At 44.6% G+C, this 14,680-nt stretch overlaps 1 pseudogene; it reads left to right on the forward strand.

Annotated features, from left to right (window-relative positions):
* The window catches only part of LOC137204887 (uncharacterized), a 67,520-nt pseudogene extending 53,809 nt beyond the window's left edge, over positions 1-13,711 (forward strand).
* The last annotated feature ends 969 nt before the right edge of the window (positions 13,712-14,680 follow it).

Below are 14,680 nucleotides of genomic sequence, written 5' to 3' on the forward strand. Positions count from 1 at the left end.
TTAGTTGTGGCATGCTAACTCTTAGCTGCGGCATGGGGGATCTAGTTCCCTGACCAGGGATGCAACCCGAGCCCCCTACATTGGGAGCGTGGAGTCTTAACCACTGGACCACCAGGGAAGTCCCAAGTTCTTTACCTATTAAAAGTAACAAAATGTTTTTAACCTTCTATGTTTTATACTTTCGATTCTTTTGAGTTTAAGTTGTCCACATAAACACATGATTGCTTACACCGGTTTTCGGGTATCCTGTAATTCCCTGATGTATGGGCTTAAGCTGTTACAGAATACTGCTGTCCAATATGGTAGCCACTAGTCAGTGGCTACTGAGCCCTTGAAATGTGGTTGATCTGACTTGAGAGGTATTGTAAGTGGAAAATACACAGTGGATCTCAAAGATAGTACTGTGGTGGACAGTTTCTAGGATGGCTCCAATAATCCTTGCCTCACACCTTCTTGGAATCTTTGAATGTGGGTGGGACCTGTGACTTCCTTCTACCCAACAGAATATGGCAAAGGTGATGGGATGCCACTTCCACAATTATATGACACAGATTGTAATTTCCATCTTGCTGGTAGACTCTTTCTACTGACTCTTGTTTGCTGGCTCTGATGAAGTAACCCACCCTATGGAGAGACCCATGTGGCAAAGAACCGAGAGTGGGTTCCAGCTGACAGCCAGCAGCAAGGTGAACCCCTTAGTTTGACTGTCACTAAGAACTGAATCCTGCCAGCAACTGTGTGAGTTTGGAAGTGTTCTTCCCCAGCTGAGCCTTAGATGAGACCCTGTCCCTGGTTGATACCTTGACTGCAGCCTTGTTGATTGAGAGACTGGGAAGCAGAGAATCCACTAAGTCATGCCTAGATTCCTGACGCACAGAAACAATGAGATAATAAATGTGTTCTTGTCAGTTGCTAAGTTGGTAGTCATTTATTATGCTGCAATAGATAACTAACATGGAGCCTAAAAAGAATATAAATGATCTCATCAATAATTGTTTAATATTGAGGTCATGATGAAATGATAATATTTTGGATATATTGGGTCAAATAGAATACCTTACCAAAATTAATTTTACCTGTTTCTTTTTACTTTTTTAATGTGGCTACTAGAAAATTGAACATTTAAAATATGTGCCTTGTGTTATAATTATATTGGACAGCACTGGTATAGAACCCCAAAGAGATAAGGGTTTCATGTAGCTTATGTAGCCCAGCATGCAGAAGGGAGTTGGTGGTCATATCCTTGGCATCACCGTGTCACTTCTTGGGGCATGCTATTGAAACAGAAAATAGTTTATCACATCTGGAAAAGAATGACTCACCGTTTTGAAGATGGGGAAGCTGTTGTATAATTTTTGCCGAAAAGTGAAATCTGCTTAGTCTTCTTACTTTTGGATGCTGCCTTCAGGGTTTAATTTGCTTCAAATTAACAGCAGGTGGCAGATGCAATTAAAGGGAAAAAATTGCAAATTAAGCACTATATTCTGAACTTCCTTATTTGTGATGGCAGGTACACAGTCAGGGAATAAATACTAATTATTTTAAATTATTTGTTTACTCATTGTGTCATATGTGTGCTTTTTACTGATTAACGCTTTACAACTTATGCTACACTCTTTATCGCTAATTAATAAAGCTATAATACCATCACTAGTGATTCTAAACTCTAGGAAACTCTTTCAAACCACACTCCCTCTGAAGGGTCTGATTTCCCGGCAGACCTGTGCTCCCAATGACTCCCCTGGGAATTGCTGCTGTCCAGAGATATTGATGCTAATGTAGGTTGCTATCATCCTCTAGCATGTTGGGGCAGAAAAAAAGGGCTAAGAATAAGTAAAAAGTAACCAAGACATTTGGGTACCCTGGGTACGGTAACTAATTGTTGTACCTTCAATATTTTAAAATATTTCTACCTTTTTTTTTTTGGCCACGTCATGTGGCATGTAGGAAGTTAGTGCCCTGACTAGGGATTGAATCCGTGCCCCCTGCGGTGGAAGCCTGGAGTCCTAACCACTGGACCGCTGGGGAATTCCCTTCTACCTTTCTTTAGAGGAGAGTTTGAGAAATTTAAAGAGAGAGGAACTCCCAGTGGCAGCACCATTCAACGTGTCCTCCGTTATCTTAAGCAAATTAACTGGCAAAACAAAACAAGCAAGAAAACAGGTTAACAGTTTGGATATTACTTCATTCAAGTACTTCCCCAAGTGTATATCAAATACTGCTTCTAACCACATACGGAATTCTCTGGAGAGGATGGTTTTAAAGAAAATATTTTCGGGACTTCCCTGGTGGTCCAGTGGTAAAGAATCCGCCTTATAATGCAGGGGACGCGGGTTCAATCCCTGGTCAGGGAACTAAGATCCCACATGCCGTGGGGCAACTAAGCCTGCACGTCTGAACAAAAGAACAGAAAATCCGCACGCCACAACTAGAGAGAGGCCCGCACACGGCAACGAGGAGCCTGCGTGCTGCAACTAAAGACCCAACACAGCCAAAGATAAATAAATAAAACACATAAACAAAAATCTTAAAAAAAAAGAAAATATTTTCTTCCTCATTTCACTTCTGATGCTGAAGGGTCCCTTGTAGATTGGTACACGTGGCACTGTCTGGCTGTCCTTATACTTAATTTGACTCTGGTCAGATATAAGCATATGAGCAAAGGCCTCACTCAAATCTCTAATGAGCGAATGTTTCTTAATATGTAAAGAGTTCTTACAATACATAAGAACACAACAGGAAGAGGCTTTTCGCTGGTTCAAGAACTTACTAGGGACTTCCCTGGTGGCGCAGTGGTTAAGAATCCGCCTGCCAATGCAGGGGACGTGGGTTTGAGCCCTGGTCTGCGAAGATCCCACATGCTGCAGAGCAACTAAGCCCGTGCACCACAACTACTGAGCCTGCGCTCTAGAGCCCACAGACCACAACTATGGAGCCCACGCGCCTAGAGCCCATGCTTCAAAACAAGAGAAGCCACCGTAGTGAGAAGCGCACCGTAATGCAGAGTAGCCCCCGTTCACCGCAACTAGAGAAAGCCCTTGCGCAGCGACGAAGACCCAATGCAGCCAAAAATAAATAAATAAATATATTTAAAAAAAATACTTATTAGTTTGACACCCACAGATATGTGGACAACTAAGACCTATAGTAAATATTCTAACTTTGAAAATGTACTTGAACCAGGATGTGTTCTCCTTTGAGGCTGAAAGTGATTACGAGGACCCAGTTCATGCCTCAGGGCACCATACCCTGTAATCAGGAAGCATAATAACTCCAAGATTGAAGAGGTGCTCCAGGTCCAGTGGTGGTGGCCTGTAGTACTTGTTTAGAGTTTATGTACAGAACTGTTTTAGCCTCAAGTGTGTAAGACTGGGTGTTGAGAGAGACCAGTAAGCTTCCTGAAGTACTGATCTCACCCTCATTCACCTGGATTTTATCATCTGCAATTGTACACCCACAAGGAGGATTTCAGGGTCTGAAAACATGTTCTGACTAGCCTGGAAAATACTGTAGATCTCTCTGCTTTGAAGCCCGGCTGACTGCACTGACTTACTTCTGCATCCTTTCCATATGTAGGTTCTATGTGACCTAACCAAATGACATCTGAGTCTACTGTCTCCTCACCCTGAGCACACTCATGACACATGTCACTTCTGTGGATATGCAAAATGTATGCAGAACAATTCATAAAAAGAAAAATCCAAATGGCTAATAAATAACTGAAAAAAGCTTCATCTCACTGATAGTGAAAATGCAAGTCCAAATGAGATTTTTCTCCTATGAAATTTTAAAATATTTTTATATTATAATTCTCACGTTCAGCAAAGGTTTGTGGGTTTGGCGATCTCACACGTTGCTGTTGTGAGTGTACATTTCTAGATGACAATTTGGCAGTTCATTTCAAGATCCAAACTAGGAATGTACCATTAAGAAAATAACCAGGAATGAAAACAAAACGTGTGTTAGAATGTTTATGAGGTTATCTACAATAGGAACAAACATTCAATAAGAAAGAATTTTGTACAGTCATTATGAATAATGTTTTTGAAGAACATGTAATGACAAAGAAAAATAGAGTAAAGGCTGCCAAAAATACGTCCTGAGATAATACAAATTCAGATACAATGCTATTGGCTCTCATCCTTATCAGCTCCCCTTTTCTAATTCTAATAAGGCTGCACTAAAGGCCTTCTGGGGTGTGGGGAATGTAGAGGGAGGACAAGGGACAGAGCATCCCTTCTTGGAAAGCAGGGATGCAGAGACCCAGTGTTCTCCTACCTCCAAAAGAGTCCAGAAATTGACACTGCTGTCCTGGAAGTCCTGCCAACCCCTGAACCCTGAATCATCCCCATCGATATTTGGAGCAAATAAATGCTACCAGTGCACCAGACTGAAGCCAGGAGGACCTGGGTGAATTTGGATCTTGCAGAAACCCTAGCTGGTCGCTTGCACAGGTCACGCCATTATTTCATTAATCTTGTCATGTGGCCTCAAATTTTATGATTAAATTTTTTTTACTGTTTTCTATTGAGTGGAAAAAACAAGATAGAAAACTTTATGCACAATTTGCTCCTAATTCAGCAAAACAAATAAGCCAGCAAACTCTAAATACATAAGTATATACATAATCAAAAAGAAAATACTAAAAAATTTATTATTAGTGGTTATTTCTGGTTAGGGGTCTATGAGTAATTTTAATATTCTTTACTGTACTTTTCTGTATTTTCCAAATTTTTCTATATTGGACCTTAAAATATTACACTTAAAATCTGAAAAGGAAAAAAATATGTAAAAAAATGTTGAGAGGACTTTTTTTAAAAACTCAAAGATCTATATATATAGATATGGCTCTCAATAGAGAAATCCCTTTTCAACCTAGCTTATTAAATTCACCTAGCCTTAGGACTTCCCTGGCGGTCCAGTGGTTAAAACTCTGTGCTTCCACTGCCGGGGGTGCAGGTTCGATCCCAGGTTGGGGGACTAAGTTTTCCCACATGCCGTGCAGTGCAGCCAAAAAAAAAAAAAAAAAAAAAAATCACTTAATCTTATTTTAATGGTTGACTCTTATTTCACAAAGTCTGAAAATGTGGTTCCTGTTTCCGGCACAATGTCACATTTTATGAAATGGACCATTGTGTTACATGTTATAACATTATTTAGGTTTGTAAAAATATTTAATCCAATTTTCCTGGCCACTTAAAATTTTACTAATCTCTTGTAGCATAAGGGACCCTCTTGCCTGAAATCTAACGTAAAAGGAAGGACCTGGACAAACAAAGGATATGGAAATAAGACTAAAAATCATAGGAGCATGAAAAAAATATCTATACTTTACCACTCTTCCAGTTTCATTATTCCCAAGCCAAGGGTCGTTTAGGGTCCACATGTAAATGGCAAATGATGTAGCACTCTTGTGGCCTGAAGATTCATTTCTGTGAGGATGAAGTAGGGTTTCACCCACGCTAGGATTTACCAAATTAGCCCTCGCCTCCATCTTCTGCCCAGGAGTGGAAGGGGAATCTTTAAAAGCTCCCTTAAAGGGACTAACCCCTCCCAGCTCAGGCCTTCCTGTGAAGCAACCCCCAACCCCAAGCTCTTCTTCCTCTAACAGCCTCGCCCGCTCAAGACACCGCAGGGAGAATAAAATGATGAAATAGATGATTTGCCAAGTGATTTCTCATTATTTTTTCTTCAGCTCCGTTCTTCATTTTTCCTGAAAGCTTTTGTGTGTGTACCATCTGGACTCAAGAGAATTGGTCTCACAGTTGTCATTGGACGGATGAGCTGAGGCAAAACTATAATTTCTGTTCAAGAACCTGTGAATGATGGAAGGAGGGCTCCTGAGAGAAGGCGGGGTGGGGGTGGGGTACAAGGAATTTCTTTCCCGGGGGCCAGAAAAAATCCGTTTTCCACACACTTGCTGTATGGGAGTCAGCCACAGAATGTATTGACATTATTTAAATGATTTTATCTATTTGTGAATAAGTAATGTACAAAATTCAAAGAGTACAAACCAGTATGTAATGAAAAATGGCTCTTACTTCTTCTGTGCCCTAGCCCAGCCAGCTCCCTGCTCAGAGGCAAGCACCACTATCAATTTCTTGTGTATCCCTTTGGAAATAATCTCTTTTTCTGTCTAGCTTTTTCTTTCTTTCTTTCTTCCTTTCCCCCTTCCTTCCTTCCTTCCTTTCAACACAGATAGTACCCTAGTGTACACAGTGTTCTGCATCTTACTTTTATTCACTTAAGAATTTATTTGGTTATTTTTCTTTGTAGTATATATTATGCTCTTTTAAATGACTGATACTATTTCGTGATACGGACATGCTATCATTTCTTTAGTTGGGGCTTTATCGGTGGATAATTAGGTGATTTCCAATCCTTTGCTGTTACAAGCAGTGCTGCAAAAACTCTTTTGCATTTCTGCAAGTATATCTGTTCCTAAATTAAGTTCCTAAAATTAGAACTGCTAGGTCTAAGGGGATATGTATTTTTAATACTGATAGATGTCAAATTCCATTCATAATCCCATCAGTGTCGATGAGAAGACTGGCTTTCTCACATCCTTGACAACACACAATGGAGACACTGAATTTAAATTCTGGCCAAGGAGATTAAGAGTTACTTCTTTTTGTTTCATTTCCTTAAGAAAAAAATCCCCAGGATGCTTAGAGGCAGGCATCCTACTACTCAATTTGCATTTGAAAATAATACAATTCCTACACTTTACATTTGTTTTCTTGTTTGATTGAAGCCTAAGACCTCAGAGAATTTCTTTGAGAGTCTCTAGAGGGAAAAAAGGAACTAATAGTCAAGGAAGCTCATTGCGGTTTATTAGCTTTACAAGGCTTCAAAAATTCAGGGCGTTTATAGTCGGCACAAAGGAGGGGTTTTATTTTATTTTTTGACAGTGAGAGCTGAGGGGTTCCTATGGTCAGCAGAGGGCAGCACGTCCCCACAGAGAGTCAGGCTGCGACTCCATCTGCTGATTCAACACGCTCTAGCCTCAGGACTTAGAACCTACTCAGTCAAAAACGCTCTTTCACTTGGTCACCTTCACTGCCATCTCATGGTTGGAGCAGGCTGGAGTTCCTGGGTTTGGAACAAAGCTTAGCTAAAAAACCAGGATAGATCAAAATATTAAATGCATGGAATTTAATGCATTTAATGGTGGTACGGAATAAGGGGGAAGAGTATTGTGAACATAAACACCACCATATTGCAGAATAGAATTTAAACGAATTATTTAATTATTCCAGCCACCATTTCTGCTACAGAGCACAGAAGAAACATCCGTTATTGGATTAATATATTTCATACCCATTTTGTTGACGTTCTAAAAATGTCAAGTAATACCTTCTCTTCCCCTAAAAATAGGATTTACTATTTTACCTTAAAAAGCAAATTAACCTGCTCCCTTAACATTAGCCTATTCAGCCAGCAAACATTGATTGAGTGCTTGACGAAGAGGATATGGTGTAGGAAGATGTGTCTCTGCTCTTGTTGGCAAAACAGAAAACACTTGGGATCTGGTCAGGAAACTTTGGTTATGTTTTAGGTGAGGTACCATAACTGGCTATGTGGCTTTGGGTAAGTTACTTAACTTCTCTGTGCCTCAGAAATGAGGTCTGCCTTACTGACCTCATAGGTGCACATACAAAATACCACCTGCAAAGGTGCTTGAGAAAAAGAGCAATTGCTATACAAATGAAAGATTTCAAAAGCCACACTATAATGAATAGATCCTACAGCAACAGAAGTGGCAGCTTAGTGAGTCCCTACTATGTGCCAGGCACTCTGCTAACCATACACATTATCTCAGTGAAGATCATACCCCTGTGAGGCAGGTATTATTAGCCCATTTTCCAGATGAGAAAACTGAGGTGTCAGAGGTTGGGAAGCTCTCCCAAAGTCAGACCCCTAGAAAGTGATGGAGCAGGGTTCAAGTCCAGGTCTGACTTCAGAGTCTACCTAGACTCTGGATCTTTAGTTTAGTTCTTCATCACTCCTCACAGTTCTGCACTAAGAAATTGTACGTATTGCTTCCTTAATTTTACTCATAAGAGAACTAGCATCAAAAAATTGGGTCACATGCTATCTCATGGAAAAAATATTAAAACTTAAAGCTATGACTTTCCACACATATGCCAATGTATGGAATCCATCAGTTACAAGATTGTTCCATGAAATACTTTCTTTATAAAAATATAAATTGGCGATGTGTCTTAAGAAAAATTCTAGGATAACTATTGAGATTCACAGTGTATAGTCTTAGGAGCATGAGCTATTATTGATTACGGGAAAAGCAAACAAATGACTATAGAAAACCAGAAGAGAAGAATGAACAGGAAGAAGGAATTCACAGAAAGAAACCTAGAGGAAAGATTCAGGCAGTTTTCTTGAGTTTCTTGCCATATAGGAAATAGAGTGGCACGGAGGATTTGTAATGAGGACTTCCCTAGGAGGGCTAAGCCTCCAGGGTACAGAATTGCCAAAGCCCCAAGTAACACCCCTTATAGGATGCCCAGGGGAACTGCTAGGCAGATACGAAGGGCCTTGCTTTGTGAATTATGCAGTCTCATTAGCTGGTGATGAGGTGCCTTACGGGATCTGGGTACTAGTTGGTGCTTGCTATGTCTTTCATGAATCACACAGCTGCAAAGAAGGTTCCTGGGACCTTCAGTGCAGGAGCAAATATCACCTGAGAGCTCCCGGGGTAAGGCAGGCACTGTTCTAACACTTTATATACAACAACCCTTTAATAACTAATTCATAATGGCTCTATTATCTCCATTTTACAGATGAAGAAACGGAGGCTTTTTGCCTCAAGTAAAAGTAGCACAACGGGGATTTGGACCAAGGCAGTCTGGCTCTAGAATCTATTCTTAACCACTCCCTTAGTTAATCTCTTCAAATTAATAACAGGGAGGAGGGAGGAGGAGGGGACCAGGAATAGAAAAAGGAGATGCAGGACAAAATTAATGCATCCTATGAATACTACCATGTAGTTCAACAAGCAGCTTCTCCTATGGGCCCTGCCTTGGGACGAGGCACCTCTGGGCCACAGACCATTCACGTCCTGGAACAGGCTAGGTTATTTCTATACAAGGTGATAATACTGTAAAACAGGAAAATCCGCTGGTGCAGGACAGAAATTCAAGTGCTGCAGAGTACATACTAAACGTGGAAAGTTACTGAGTTAAAGTGGTTGACCAGTAAGGCACAGGCCCATTCAGTCACAGACCAACTATTGTGGATTCCATTGCCACTCTGCTTCCGTAAAACAAACCTTGTTTAACCAGGTTGCTCTGCAAAAGTAAAATTTAAACAAATTTACAGCCTTACTATGTTTGGTCTCTGTTTGCTTCAAAGAAGGCAAACCACTTGGGCAAACTTTAAATAAAAAGATTATGTCCCGCAACTCAAATTAAATAAAAAACCTTCCACCAGTAAGAGTTTCTACTTTCACTGTGTGCTTGAAAGTTTTCACAATAGGATGGTTAGAAAATATATTCCACTCAAATCTGCAGAATAATGACTAATCTCCTACATGCACCAGTTCATTAAATCGCCTAATGGCAGCTATGGAAAAGTAAAAGCCTTATCCCGAAAGCTTTTGCTCTTTAAAAGGATAATGAGCAAGTACGTTGCAACAGAGACCAAAGAAGCATGTCCCCAGGAATTCCACTGGGGCAGCGAATTCTAATGGGACCGCCAAGGAGGTTCCCGCTCCCTGGGTAGGACCTGGGAGCAAAGCCGCGTGGTGAGGGCCGGCGGGGCCTTTAGGGCTGGGGAGGGGGAAATCACCCCTCAGAGTGGGTTATCGTCTCCTCGCCCCCGTCCGCCAGTGGCGGCAGGGAGGAGCGCCAGGGACCGAAACTCAGTCGTCACCAGTGTCCGGGCTGCGTGTCCGCGCCCGGCGGGCGGCTCCCCACCTCTCGGGGGTACGGGGACCTGGGATGCCCCATAGAACTCTCACAGGCGAACACGAGGAGCTCCAAAAACAAAGCGAGTGGCTGGGGGAAGGGGCGGGCGTGACGGGCGCGGGGCCGAGCACACACACATTGCTTTGAGCGCGGGCGCCGCCTGCCAGCCCGGCCGACCAGCCTGGGAAGGGCACGCGCGTGCCGGCGCCCTTTTCCCGTCGCCAGGTCCGGGACAGCCACAAACCCCGCACGGTTCCCCTTCCTCTGGGGCGGAAATCGGAGAAAACCCTAGCCGAGGGAGCCCCGGGGTCCGCGCCGTAGTCACAGCCGGGACTGGAGGCTGGCCGCCGCGCGGGAGGCTCATACTTTTCTTTTGGGGGGTAAGATGGCAGGTCCGGGGAAACAAAGGAAACTTGGGCTCGGCCCCGGGAACGGCGTGTGTGGCTCGCTAGTTCGCCCCGGGTCGTGTGTGGGAGGTGCCGGGCGCCTGTGCCAGCCTGCACGCTGCCTGCCCGGGGAAAGACAAAGCATCCCTCCGGGAGCCAGCAGCGCCGGCCGCCCACCTGCCGCCCGGAGGTCTCCGGGGCCGGCGGAGGGAGAGGGCGCTGGGAGCCAGGCGAGGGCCGGGATGCGGAGAGGCGGGGAGGCGGCCAGCGGGCGCGCGCGGTGGGCGGCGGCGGCGGAGGAGGGGAGCGCGGGTGGGCGGGCGGCGCCACGTCACGGCTATTGTGGCTGTCCCGGTATATAAGGTCCCGCCCGCCAGCCGCCCTCCCCACCTTGCCTGCGCCCGCCCGGAGCCAGCGGTCCTTCACGTACCTCGCATCCAGTGAGACGCGCTGCGCACCGACGGAGCGGACATGGGCAAAGCGATGGTGGCCAGGCTTGGACTGGGGCTGCTGCTTCTGGCACTGCTCTTACCTACGCAGGTGAGGTCCTGGCGCACGCTGGGGCTTGGGGTCTGCGCCCTAGGGGGGGTGGGGCCGCCCCCTGGGGACTGGCTTGTGCCCCCCACCTCGGGCCACGGGCCCGGACTCGGAGAGAGAATCTAGTAGAATCAGACCTGGTGGGACGGCAATGTGGAGCCCACTTTCCACTCCGTGGCGGCTGCCTCCACCCTCCGCGGCCCCGGAAACAAAGCACCTCCGCGCGTGGGCTGGGAGGACTCCGCCCCACCTCGGGTTCCGCGCAGCCCTTCCCAGGCAGCCTGACGCCCACCGCCTGCTTTCACCCAGAAGTCCGAGGTGCTAGCGGGGAAGAGAAGGTGCGCTCCCCACCTCTGGAGCGCCTGGAGACCTCAGGCCCTTTGGGGAGGTCGTCCCTGGATCCCATGAACACCCCGCTTCCCTCTACGAGTGTCTTCGCGTCCCCAGCGCACCACACAAAGAGAGGGGACGATACCCTTCGGGGGCGCTGCTCTCGTCCGTTCTCCGCTCAGAGCTGGTTCGTGGATCCCGAGGAAGCCGCGGCTACCTGGCCCTATCAACCCACCTCAGTCCCGCGTGTTTTGGGGCTGAGGCCTGGGCGGGGACCCTCTCCTGACCCTGTGCTCTCTCGAGGACGACTATACAGGTCCATCTCTTGTCACCACGGAACCCCGTGTTAGCCAGATTGACTAGCTCTGGGCAGGCGGTGGGTGGGACATTTCTGTCCCGAGTCCCCGCAAGGCTTTGTCCCTGTCCCCAATGCCTCCTCTCCAGATCCTCTGTCCCGGGAACCGACCTCGCTTGCGGTGTCCGGCCGGGTGGGTGCGCGGCGGCCGCGAGGGAGGCCAGGGGCTGAGCCTGGGAGATCCAAGTGGTGGGGGGGCGCTGGGAGAGAGAGAAGGGGCACTTGTCTCCAGCAGCTTGGGCTTGGAGGGTAGGTAGAGGTGCCCGAGCGGGTGGCTCGCCATCGCCTTCCATTGGGGCTTTCTGAGTGTCTGCTGAGCATTTCGTCCGAAAAGTTGGGTGCGCCAGGTCCCCAGACACCCAGCCGCCGGGCACACCTGGGAGCGCAGCCTGAGAGCGGAGCGCTCCTCGTCTTCCGCTCCGCGGGCTGCGTAACTGTACCCTATTGTTGTCTTGCGGGTCGGCTGCGCTCGCGAGCCTTTCACCATTCCTCGGTGGGGGAGGGGCACGGCCACCAGAAACGCTGCTCTCCCCCGCCCACTCCATCACCTTTCCAACCAGATCCTCCACCCCACCTCCAAATTTGAGGGTTTTTATTAATAGTTATGCAAATAAATCTTTGGTAGTTTGGTAGGGAAAATTTTGTTTCATGTCAGTTTAATATATTAACAGCTTTTTTCGTTGTTGTGGAGGACCCTTTGATTCTCCTATTGCTGCCCTGGGCTCTAGTAAAAAAGTCACCTGATGCACCAAAGCTTTGTTGAATAAGAACAGATTGCCTTCAGGGATCCCAAAACAGGTCTTGCCCCCAAACAGCGAGCCCTGTTTTAAATTATGTACCATATTAATGCTTTCCTTTTAGTGGAAGTGCTTTTTCCTGGAAGCACAAGCTATTGGGTAGGTTTCCAATAAATATATTTGACTTGATCGAGATTTTAAAAATTAGTCTATTTTAGATAGGATTTACCAATGTTTTAGTCAATGCTTGCTTAATGTCCTTATGGGTTTTATAACAAAAGGAGCTGGGTTTACCTTATGGGTTTACAACAAAAGACAGAATGGTTTTATCTTTGGATTGATAAGGCAGCCAGATGTACATGTGGCCAGACCTGCTTGGTGCCACGTCCTGGTCCCGCCTGTAATCAGAAGCCGTTGTAAACCCTCTCTTGCAGTGAGAGCTGAAATCCCCCAACTGCCTTTGTTCCGTGACAAAGGAGAGATTACCACGTGCCCCGCTGGACTGTGCATTTAGTGACTTGAAAAATAGTGTGGTGAATAATGCCACTCAGGCGCTGGGACACTGGGGGGGACCTTGGTCCTTGGCCACAGTGGTGAGCTTAGTGACCAGGCAGGAAGGCTGCAGCTGGTGAAAACAACACCAAACCCTCTCATCTGTTGTGAAGTCATTCCGACTTCACGATGCTTTGGGTGAAATCATTTTGCCTTAAGGCAGGGGTTCATTATATTATACTTTTCAACTTAAAATGAATATCGTGGCCATTTTTGAGATGGGTTATATATAATTTTCAAGATTTCAAGGGAGCAGATAAGATACGCAGGGCCCCTTAAGTTAAACGCAAGGCTGTATTAAATGGGTATGTGAAAGTTACCCAGCAAATCCAGGATAGACGACTCAATTCCCATAACATGTCTCAAATTACCATATTTTAAAATCCAAATTATTTGTGCAACTTTAAAATCTCCCCTTCTTGGGAAAATAGAGGAAACCTTTTTTGCAATGCCAGTTAATATAATCAGAAACTGGATTAGTTAACTTGGTTACTTATTACTTTTTAAGGGTAAAGTCATACTCTTGGTAGTTATGTAGTTATTGAACATTTTTGTTTGCTTGTTTTTGGTGGTTGTTGCTACTTGCAGTCATTAGGTATCTCTAGGTAGTGGGTTTTGAAACTAAAAGATCTTGGTGGGACTAAGCAAAAATTCAGAATTAAATGATGTGTGTAAGGGAATAATGGGAACAGAGCAATCTGAGAATATATCATCTTAATTGCATATTAAGTGTATGTGGAGACAACCGTGATGTTGGAAATTGATCAGTGTAACTTCTTATATATTTTAGATTTATTCAAATCAAACAACTGTTGTAACGCCTCCAAGTAATTCCTCCCAGCATACCTCAGCTGCCCCCAATCCAGCGAATGCCACCACCAAGGCAAGTGCCGGTACTCTGCAGTCAACAGCCGGTCTCTTGGTGATCTCGCTCTCCCTTCTACATCTCTACTGTTAAGAGACTCAGGCCAAGAAACATCTGTACTTCCCATCCTCTAAACCCAATTCAGATGGCATCCAGACATCCAGTGTGACAAGGGAAAAAAGAACAGGTCTTCATTGAATGAATCTGCTGGTTCCACACCTTATTTTATTGACAGAAACTGTTGAGGATCCCAAATTTGATTGGTTTGAAGAGCATGTGAAGGGTTTGACTAAATGACGAATGCCAATATTAAATCTGCTGGAGTCTCCTCTACAAGATGAAGAGAGACAACATCCAAAATTAGTTAAGAGATGATTTCCTTAAATGTGGCTTAAGAAGTATGGACACATAAAACTCTACCTTGAAAGTGAGAATAGATTTTATCTTACCTAGAGATAAAGAATGGGATGTGGAACAGAGATTCAGTTTTCATTTGTTCATTAAATTTATAAGGCCATAAAACAATGAGGTAAAACAAAGCTTCTGTGATTCTATTTATATGTACATTAGAAGGAACTTCCAGGTGTTACTGTAAATGCTCAATGTGTTGTTTCAGCAGTACTAATTTAATGCTGATGTACTCTAGAGAAAATTTTATGTTAGGCTATCGCTGTTCTCTTGGGAACTGAACTCTTTCTTTCCCTTGGGGTTTGGGTTTGACATTGCATTTGAATTTTTATATAGTCATTGATATGTACCAGGGCAATGATGGATTGGAATCTACCCCAAATCCAAGCATAATGAGTACATTTTGCTTATATATTTATCGACTGTTCTTATTCAAAAAGAGCAGTAGATTCATTTAGCTAAACAGATAACAAAGAGTAGAATTACATTGATCTCAACTAATTCAAAATGCTTTTTATTTCTGCATATGTCGGATACTTTTTACAGTTTAAAAAATGATCTGCTTTGAAGGTAAGATTGACAAA

The sequence above is a fragment of the Pseudorca crassidens genome, chromosome 13 (assembly GCF_039906515.1).
Source record: "Pseudorca crassidens isolate mPseCra1 chromosome 13, mPseCra1.hap1, whole genome shotgun sequence".
In the NCBI taxonomy this organism is placed as follows: Eukaryota; Metazoa; Chordata; class Mammalia; order Artiodactyla; family Delphinidae; genus Pseudorca; species Pseudorca crassidens.